Source organism: Ursus arctos, unplaced genomic scaffold (assembly GCF_023065955.2).
Source record: "Ursus arctos isolate Adak ecotype North America unplaced genomic scaffold, UrsArc2.0 scaffold_12, whole genome shotgun sequence".
Taxonomy (NCBI): domain Eukaryota; kingdom Metazoa; phylum Chordata; class Mammalia; order Carnivora; family Ursidae; genus Ursus; species Ursus arctos.
In genome coordinates, this window is record NW_026622786.1 from 70,296,657 (window position 1) to 70,304,382 (window position 7,726).

A 7,726-nucleotide genomic window follows, 5' to 3' on the forward strand; every position below is an offset into this window, starting at 1 on the left:
TGTAAGTATCTTCTCCCATTCCTTTGGTTGTGTTTTGGTTTTGTCGACTGTTTCCTTTGCTATGCAAAAGCTTTTTGTCTTGATGAAGTCCCAATAGTTCATTTTTGCCTTTGTTTCCCTTGCTTTTGGAGATGTGCCTGGCAGGAAGTTGCTATGGCTGAGGTCAAAGAGGTTGCTGCCTGTGTTCCCCTCTAGGATTTTGATGGATTCCTGTCTCACATTTAGGTCTTTCATCCACAAAATAAGACTTGATGAGGATTACAAACAAATCCCCTCCCCCCAAAAAAAACCCAAACCAAACAACCAGTAAGTACAATTTTAAAAAGGATTAAAAAGAAGAAAACAGTGGGAAAAGGAGAGAAATATGTCAATTTCAGGAGCGAGTTGCTGGGATAAGTTCTGTATCTGAGTTTCTTCTTGACTACCAAATATAAGGGGATACATTATGTGTCTTTCATGGTGCAGGGAGGAGAGATGGAATGATGGCAGGGAGAAGAAATTAACATTTTGTAGTGTTTATAGAGCTAGTCACATAGAATATATTTTATGGACATTATTTATTTTAATCTTCTTAAGTTCCTGAGGAGGTCGGTATTATTATCCCCAGTTTTCAGCTGTAAAAACTAAGGTTTAGACAGGTTTGCTCATTTATTGAAGGTCTCACAGCTAAACAAGGGTGGAAGCAGAAACGCCCCTCAGACTGTGTACAACTCCAGAGCCCAGGTTCTCCCCATTAAACGGGAAGCACGGATTCTGCTCCCCCCGTGTTCCAAAATGTCACCCATAACCTCTTGTTGTCAAATTCTGTGGCTAACGTGCAGTCCCTTCTTGCTTGGGCTCTGATGGATTGTGGGTGACTCTCTGAACATTTCCTTCCTGACCTCACTCTCCCCTGCTTCTGCCCCTCGCTGGACCCTCCTCAGGTTCCTCTGTAGCTCCGTTCTGTCCTCAGTTGTCTTCTCGCACTCTGTTATCCCCTTTATTTCCGGCACTTTGTATTACAGTGTAGGCTTCGTGACTCCCAACCCATGTTGTCAGCCTGGGCCTGTCTCCTGAGGTCCAGATGCCTGTACCTAAAGGACTAGCGGAAGTCTCCATCCTTATATTTCACACACTCTTCAAGTCTGAGGTCCCCAGCGCGTTAAGCGTCCGACTCTTGATTTCGGCTCAGGTCATGATCTCAGGGTCCTGGGACTGAGCCCCACATTGGATTCTGTGCTCAGCAGGGAGTCTGCTTGAGATTCTCTCCCTCCCCCTGCCCCTCCCCCATGTTTGAGCACACACGTGTGTGTTCTCAAATAATCCTTAAAAAAATGCAAATTTGACAGATTGCCCTGCTTCAAAGCCTTCAGCTGTTCCTCATTACCCTCAAGATAGAGTTTCAAACATCTCAGCCCGAAGAACTTCTGTCTAAATTCTGCCACAACCAAACTCTGACCTCCCTTCGCCCCCGCTCCTTGTCCCTGCTTCCAGCGGGAATTTAGATGGGGCAGCCGGCTTTCCCAGGCTTCACAAACCAGTTTCTAACGTCCCCATACCAAATGGTTTCTTTTCTGCCAGCTCAAGCCTCCTGTCCTTCCCCCTCTGCCGCCTGGGTGCTCAGTTGTGGTCCTCCCTCACGCTCACGATGGCTTGGCCAGCTGTCTTCCTGTTCACCCGAGCGCGCCTGGGCGGGTTCAACACCAACATGTCCCATCTTCGCCATCTGGGTGGCTGGCAGCACCCCTGGCATAATGACAGGTGCTCAACAAGTGTTATTTACACTCACATCCGACACAGTGCGCTCATCATGAGCACTTTAATTTCCTTAACTCCACTCAGTAATTAATTAAACAGATGTCCTGGGTGCCGACTCCAAGCAAGCACCGTGAGTGGGACTGGTTAACATGACAAATACAGTCCTTGCCCTCAAGGTGCTTAGAGAGTGGTGGGTGGAGAGAAAGGCAACCTGGTGATTTTAACGGAAAGAGAAAAGTGCTCGGGTGGGGTAAATCCCAGGATGTGTTGGAACAGGTAGGAGAGGCATAAAACCTAGACTCCAATGACCTTGAACTTGCACTTCCAACCAACCCAGCATCCACACTCACGAGCCACATGCTAAACTCTGTGACAATCCCCAGCTCCTTACCCTTACGTCGACTCTTGGGTTTAACAAAAAGCCACGAGGCAAGAATGTCCCCACAGTCCTCTTCATTCTTCCCATGTGATCTGTACCCACACGTGTCTTCCCATCTTCCTTCCCTCCTCCCAGAGCTCCCCATCTGTCCATCCTGCCTCCTTAGGGCCCTCACTCCATCCACTGCTCCCTCCTCTTCTGTATCCTCAACTGCTCTCTTTATTTTGGCGTTTTTCTTGTTAATGTACTTAATTCTTGCCTAGCCTAAAACAAAAACAAGCAAAAAAGGAAAACAAATCCCACTTACCTCAACCCCACATCTCCCTCCAGTCACCTCTCTGGTTTTCTCACTTCACAGCAAACCTTCTTAAAAACCTTCTATACACTCTTTCCTGTTCTCCCACTGACCGTTCTCTCCTCAACCCACTGCGATTTTGCTTTTCCCTCCCCCACCACCCATCCCCCACACTCCACTGCCATCACTTTACCCAGTGTCTCTAACCTCCTAATTGCTCAGTTCAGTGAGGACAGTTCAGTCTTTCGCTCTCTTGTCCTGCTGCTGCCACAACTAACACCAGTGACCCTTCCTCCTGCTCTGAATGCCTGCTTCCCCGATGCCTCTGCGCCATGACTTCTTCTCTTGGCCGGCCTGCATCTCCGGCAGCTGCCTCCCTCTGCCCCAGCTTGGGCCTCCAGTGCCCGTCGCATTGCATGAAAGCCTCAGTAAGCTGCCTCAAACACGATTAGGAGTCTCTCTGCCTGACCTCCAATCTCACTGTCAGCAATTCCATTAGACATGAAATGCAACAAATAGTGGCAGACAAGTGTGTCCCATCCTTATGCTCGGCCTCTAGGGATACGTGTGGAAAAGACACAGTTAGGGGGTGGCATAGAGTCCTCTAGATAAGCAACTTCAGTTTCAATAGTGTGTTATGTGCTATGATGGGGGTAAGTACAGGACACTTTGGGAATGTGAGCAAGGGACATCTAACCCAGCCATGGCCGGGGTAGTGGCTGTTCTGGAAGGCATTCCAGAAGAGATGCCATCCAGGCTAAAAGGTGATTGATAGCCAGCCAGGTGAAGAGGTGATAAAACTGTCTTTCAGGTAGAGGAAATAAAATATGCGAAGGCTTAGAGACGAGAGACTGTAAGGCATATTTAAAGAATTGCAAGTGGGAGGTGGTATAGGGCTGTGGTTAGGAACACAGACACCAGAGCTCCATGATCTCCCACCTTCCGGCTGTGTGACCTTACACAAAGTACTTAACCTCTCTAGGCTTCAGCTTTCTTACCTGAGAAGAGGTGATGATGCCTCACAGGGCCAATAGAGCTTAGCTCTATTTTCATGGCTGAGATTGTTCAGAACGGCAGGAGCGCAGTCTGAGGGTGGAAATGGCGAGGGATAAACTGTGCCAATAGGCAGAGGCTAGAGACTGCGCGTGCTGTGCTGCAGGGTCTGCTCTCAGTCCCCAGGGCCACGTGGAAGTACTGAAGGGTTCTACGTCATCGGTGACAAGAGAGTTTGTTCTAGAAATATCCTCTTGACTGCAGTGTAGAAAGATGATCGTAAGGGGGCAAGGCTGGAAGTGGGGCACCAGTTAGGAGGCTGTTCCCCTAATCTTGGCAAAAGATGGTGGTGGCAGTAGGGCTGGAGAGAAGCAGAAACACTACACATTTCTGGAGGAGGGAGAAGCAGCAGGACCTGGCGAATGGCAGTGGAGGATGAAAGTGGGGGAGGAATCAAGGATGCCCAGCTGACCTTGCTTCCTACTTCACAGAGAAAATAGGGCCCATCAGGTATACCTCCCTTCTCTACCCTACCAGGTCAGCACCCAGCCCTTCCATGTGTGCGGCAGTTTGCCCCTCCATCTTCAATCTTTCCATCTTTCTGACTCCCCTTAAACACCTGCTCAATCTTCACCAACCAAAATCAATACATAACACCTTCCTTGATTGCCTTTCCCTCAAGCTTCTACCCTTCCTCCCTTCTTCACCACCAAATTTCTCCCGCTGGCCTACAGGATAAAGTCTAAACACCGTGTGGCATACAAGGCCCTTCAAACTTGGCCCGAGGCTAACCTCATCTCTTCTCAACTTCCCAGGACCCTTCCAGGGCCCTCTGCATCTCAGTGTTGCTCTGCCATCAAGAATGGCCAGCTTCCTCTTTGCCCTTTGGCTAATTCCCCAAGACAATTAGGGGCTGTTGGTTTTGTGGTCCCACATATGCCATCTCTTCCCCAACTCTGCTGTAAAACTTTACCCTCCATCCCACTGGAGTATGAATTCTTCAAGGGCAGGGGTTGGTCTTCCCTATCTTTCTGTCCCCAGGGTCTGGCATAATGCCTGGCACAAACTAGATGTTTAATAAATGCTTACTAGGTGAATGGATGAAGAAATCAGCCAGCTCTTGTTTGGATGGTTATATCTGAATGTCCATGATATGTAGGTCCATAAAACTACCAACTTCCCAAAGCCGCCATGTTCAGAGTGGCAGAATCTCCATCCAAGAAGGCCAGTGCAAAGTCTATGAGGCATTTTACAGCTATGACAGGAAATAGCAATGTCAGCAACGGTGTCATCTCTGGACACTAAGGACAGGGATTCGGTGCCACGAACGGTCAGTTAAATTGTAATTGGAGTGAACTCTTCCTCTGCAAACCATAATGTTCTTTAGCTGCAGCCAAATGGCATTCAAGAAGGGGAGACATTTTTTTGAAATGTCAAGGAAATTATTTCCAATTTGGTGCTCACAACCAGAGACTCTAATGATCAGTGGAAATGAGAAGCAAACAAATTAGCACTAATGGAAAATGGCTTTTGGAAAAGAGGATTTAATTTATAGTCAACTGATCATGGCATGCAGCACGCAGTAAAAGTCAGCCTCACCAGCTTGAGCATAAGAACTGGAGCACACATGGAATGCCAGAGAAAAATATACGTATGCCATCATGCTTATTGGAATCTCTCTGTAAGTGGCAGCCAATTAAAATAGTCATTATTTTACCTTGGAGAGAAAATGGTCTGAAAAATCAAAGCACATGAAATTAAAATCCGGATTAGGAACCGTGGTCCAAATTGGTTTGTTTGTGGCCTTTTAACCTTGGCAAAGTCTTCTGCAAGGATGACAAACCTACTTTGTCTTCAGCCCAGAGTGGACTCTTTGTTTTTAATTTCCTCTCCATTTTCAGAGGTGATGAATAAATCTGGACTCATCCATAAATCATTTCTATAGCAGACAAATGGTTCTTCCTCATGCAGGGAAACTAAAATCACAAAATCTCAAAAACCCCAGCTATTGTACTGAAGTCAAAAGTCCTTAGTGACAAGCGAGAAGAGGTATTAAAAACCAAAAGGTCACTTGGTCTCGTTTCTAAATAAAATTTCTCAGAGGGCCTCTTTCCCCTGAATCAAAGACACACTTCTAAAAGCAAGAAGCCTCCAGGGCATGGGCTGCCAGCCCGGCTCCCTGTCCCCAGATGGCCTTGGAGACAAGGCAGTCACTGTCCCCCGTTTCTGCAGGCTCCACCTGCAGAATGGGACAGAGGCCTTCTCTTTGGGCTCCCATCTCAACTCCTCACTCTCAGCTCCCCATTTGGAAAGAGAGAGGGAGGGAGAAAAGAGACAGAGAAAGAACATTCTCCTTCTGACCTCAGGCCCAGCCAGAGGGTGTCCTCTGGCCTTTCCTTTACCTCAGGGCATATGCACTACAATCGGTCACTTCCTTCTCATAGATTCCCTTCCTTCTGCTTCCCCCCTCATACCTGCTTCACAGATCCTTCCCGCCATCCATCGCTTCCCTGCAGACTCCAGGTGCCCCATCTTTTCCTCACAGTGGCCTTTCCCTCCATCCTCTCCCCAGAGACCACCCTTCTCCCACCTCCCTCCTGCAAAGCCCTCTGCCTTCATCCTCTCCCCAGACCTACCCTCACTCTTTACCCAGACCCCGCTCTTCCTCTCAGATCACTTCTGCACCCAACCCCACCCCACAGACCTGTTCTTATGCTCTCCCCGCAAAACGTTAATGCTCTAGGTCAATCATCGTCCCTCTACCCATGTTCTCTCACCCCTGCACTGCTCTGTGCTTCGCCTTCCCTGATCTGATTTCCCACCCCTCTTTCCTTCCCAGCTTTCTTACTCTGCCCTCAAAGGCCTTTGCTCCCAATCAGCAGTCTCCTCCACCCTTAGCTTCTCCACAGCTGCTCTGCCTCCCCTCAGCCTGCCCCCAAAGTTGTCTCTACCCCAGGTGCCACTTCTGTAGAGCCCTCCCTGGTGGAGGCTGCTTATACTCTTATACCCCAAAGGTCTCAGGATTGGCAGTGGGGGCTAGTGTCTGCTCACCAAAGCCCAACCCAGTTCTTTATTCTACCTCCTTCCTATAAAAACCCTTACTACTTTGAGGGTCATGCCACTCTGCTGTATGGACCGTTACCCCTCCTCATGTTCATATCATCACCTATAGACTCCAGAACAATGTACTCAATTCATCAAGGACCTTTCTATCTCACTCACAAGCATCCTTTTCCCTCCTCAAGTCCTGCCATCATCTAGGGGGACTGGCCATGTCAACATCTTGACTGTCTACTGTATTTCGCTCAGCCACTCATTCCCATGGCTACACCCTGGGCCTTGTCATCACCTGGAACTAATAAGCTTCATTATTCCACTTCCTGATCACACTTCTCTCATTCAACTACTTCCAAGATATGTGTTCTCTGACTTCACTGGGACCCCCAGTCCATAACACTTTTACACCCTCGTATACAAGGTTAGGTTCTAAGCTCCATCATCTCAACCTTTTGCCAGGATCATCCACTTCCTGTCCTTTGTCCTTCCATTTCATCCACCTGATGAAACCCAAACCTGAAAAGATTCAATTAACTTCTCTTCACCCATCACTAGATGCCTGAATACTGCTGGGGGAAAAATACCTCCCACATAACCACGCAGACTGCTGCTGGTACAATGAATGGTCACCACCCTCCTAACCCCCCAGAATTCTGTACGCTGCCTCAGTCATCGTGCTCCCACTCTTCACTCACTGAGGCTAGTTCAATCCTTGCACACAATCTCCAATCCCACTCTCACTGGCTGATATCATGTCCGCATTTCACAGAGAAAACAGAAACCACCAAACAAGAATTTCCTCAACTTCCTGCCACCAAACCTACTAGTATACAGATCTCACATGCTCCCTTGTCACAATGTGAGTGTCCTTCCGCTTTTCTAGGTGAATTTCTCCACCAATGCGTATTCCTTTTCCGGGGGTGCTACTCTCTCAGTTATCTCCTTTTCTCTGTCATTTTATCTTTTTTTCCTTTTGCTGGGTTCACACCAATAGCACCTCTCTCATCTGAATAAAAACTTTTGTCTCCTTCCAGCTATTGCCTTCTCCTTATTTCTCGGAAAGAGCCAAACGTCTTGAAAGAGTATTGTAGTCTTCACTTCCTCACCTTCCCACCCGCTTCTCAACTCACTGTAATTTGACCTCTGTTCCCATGGCTCCACTGAAACTGCATTTGCAAAGGTCATCAACAGCTTCCTTGTTTCTAAATCCACCGGATTGTTTTTCAGACCTTATTTTACTTGATTAGTCATCAGCCCTCAACATT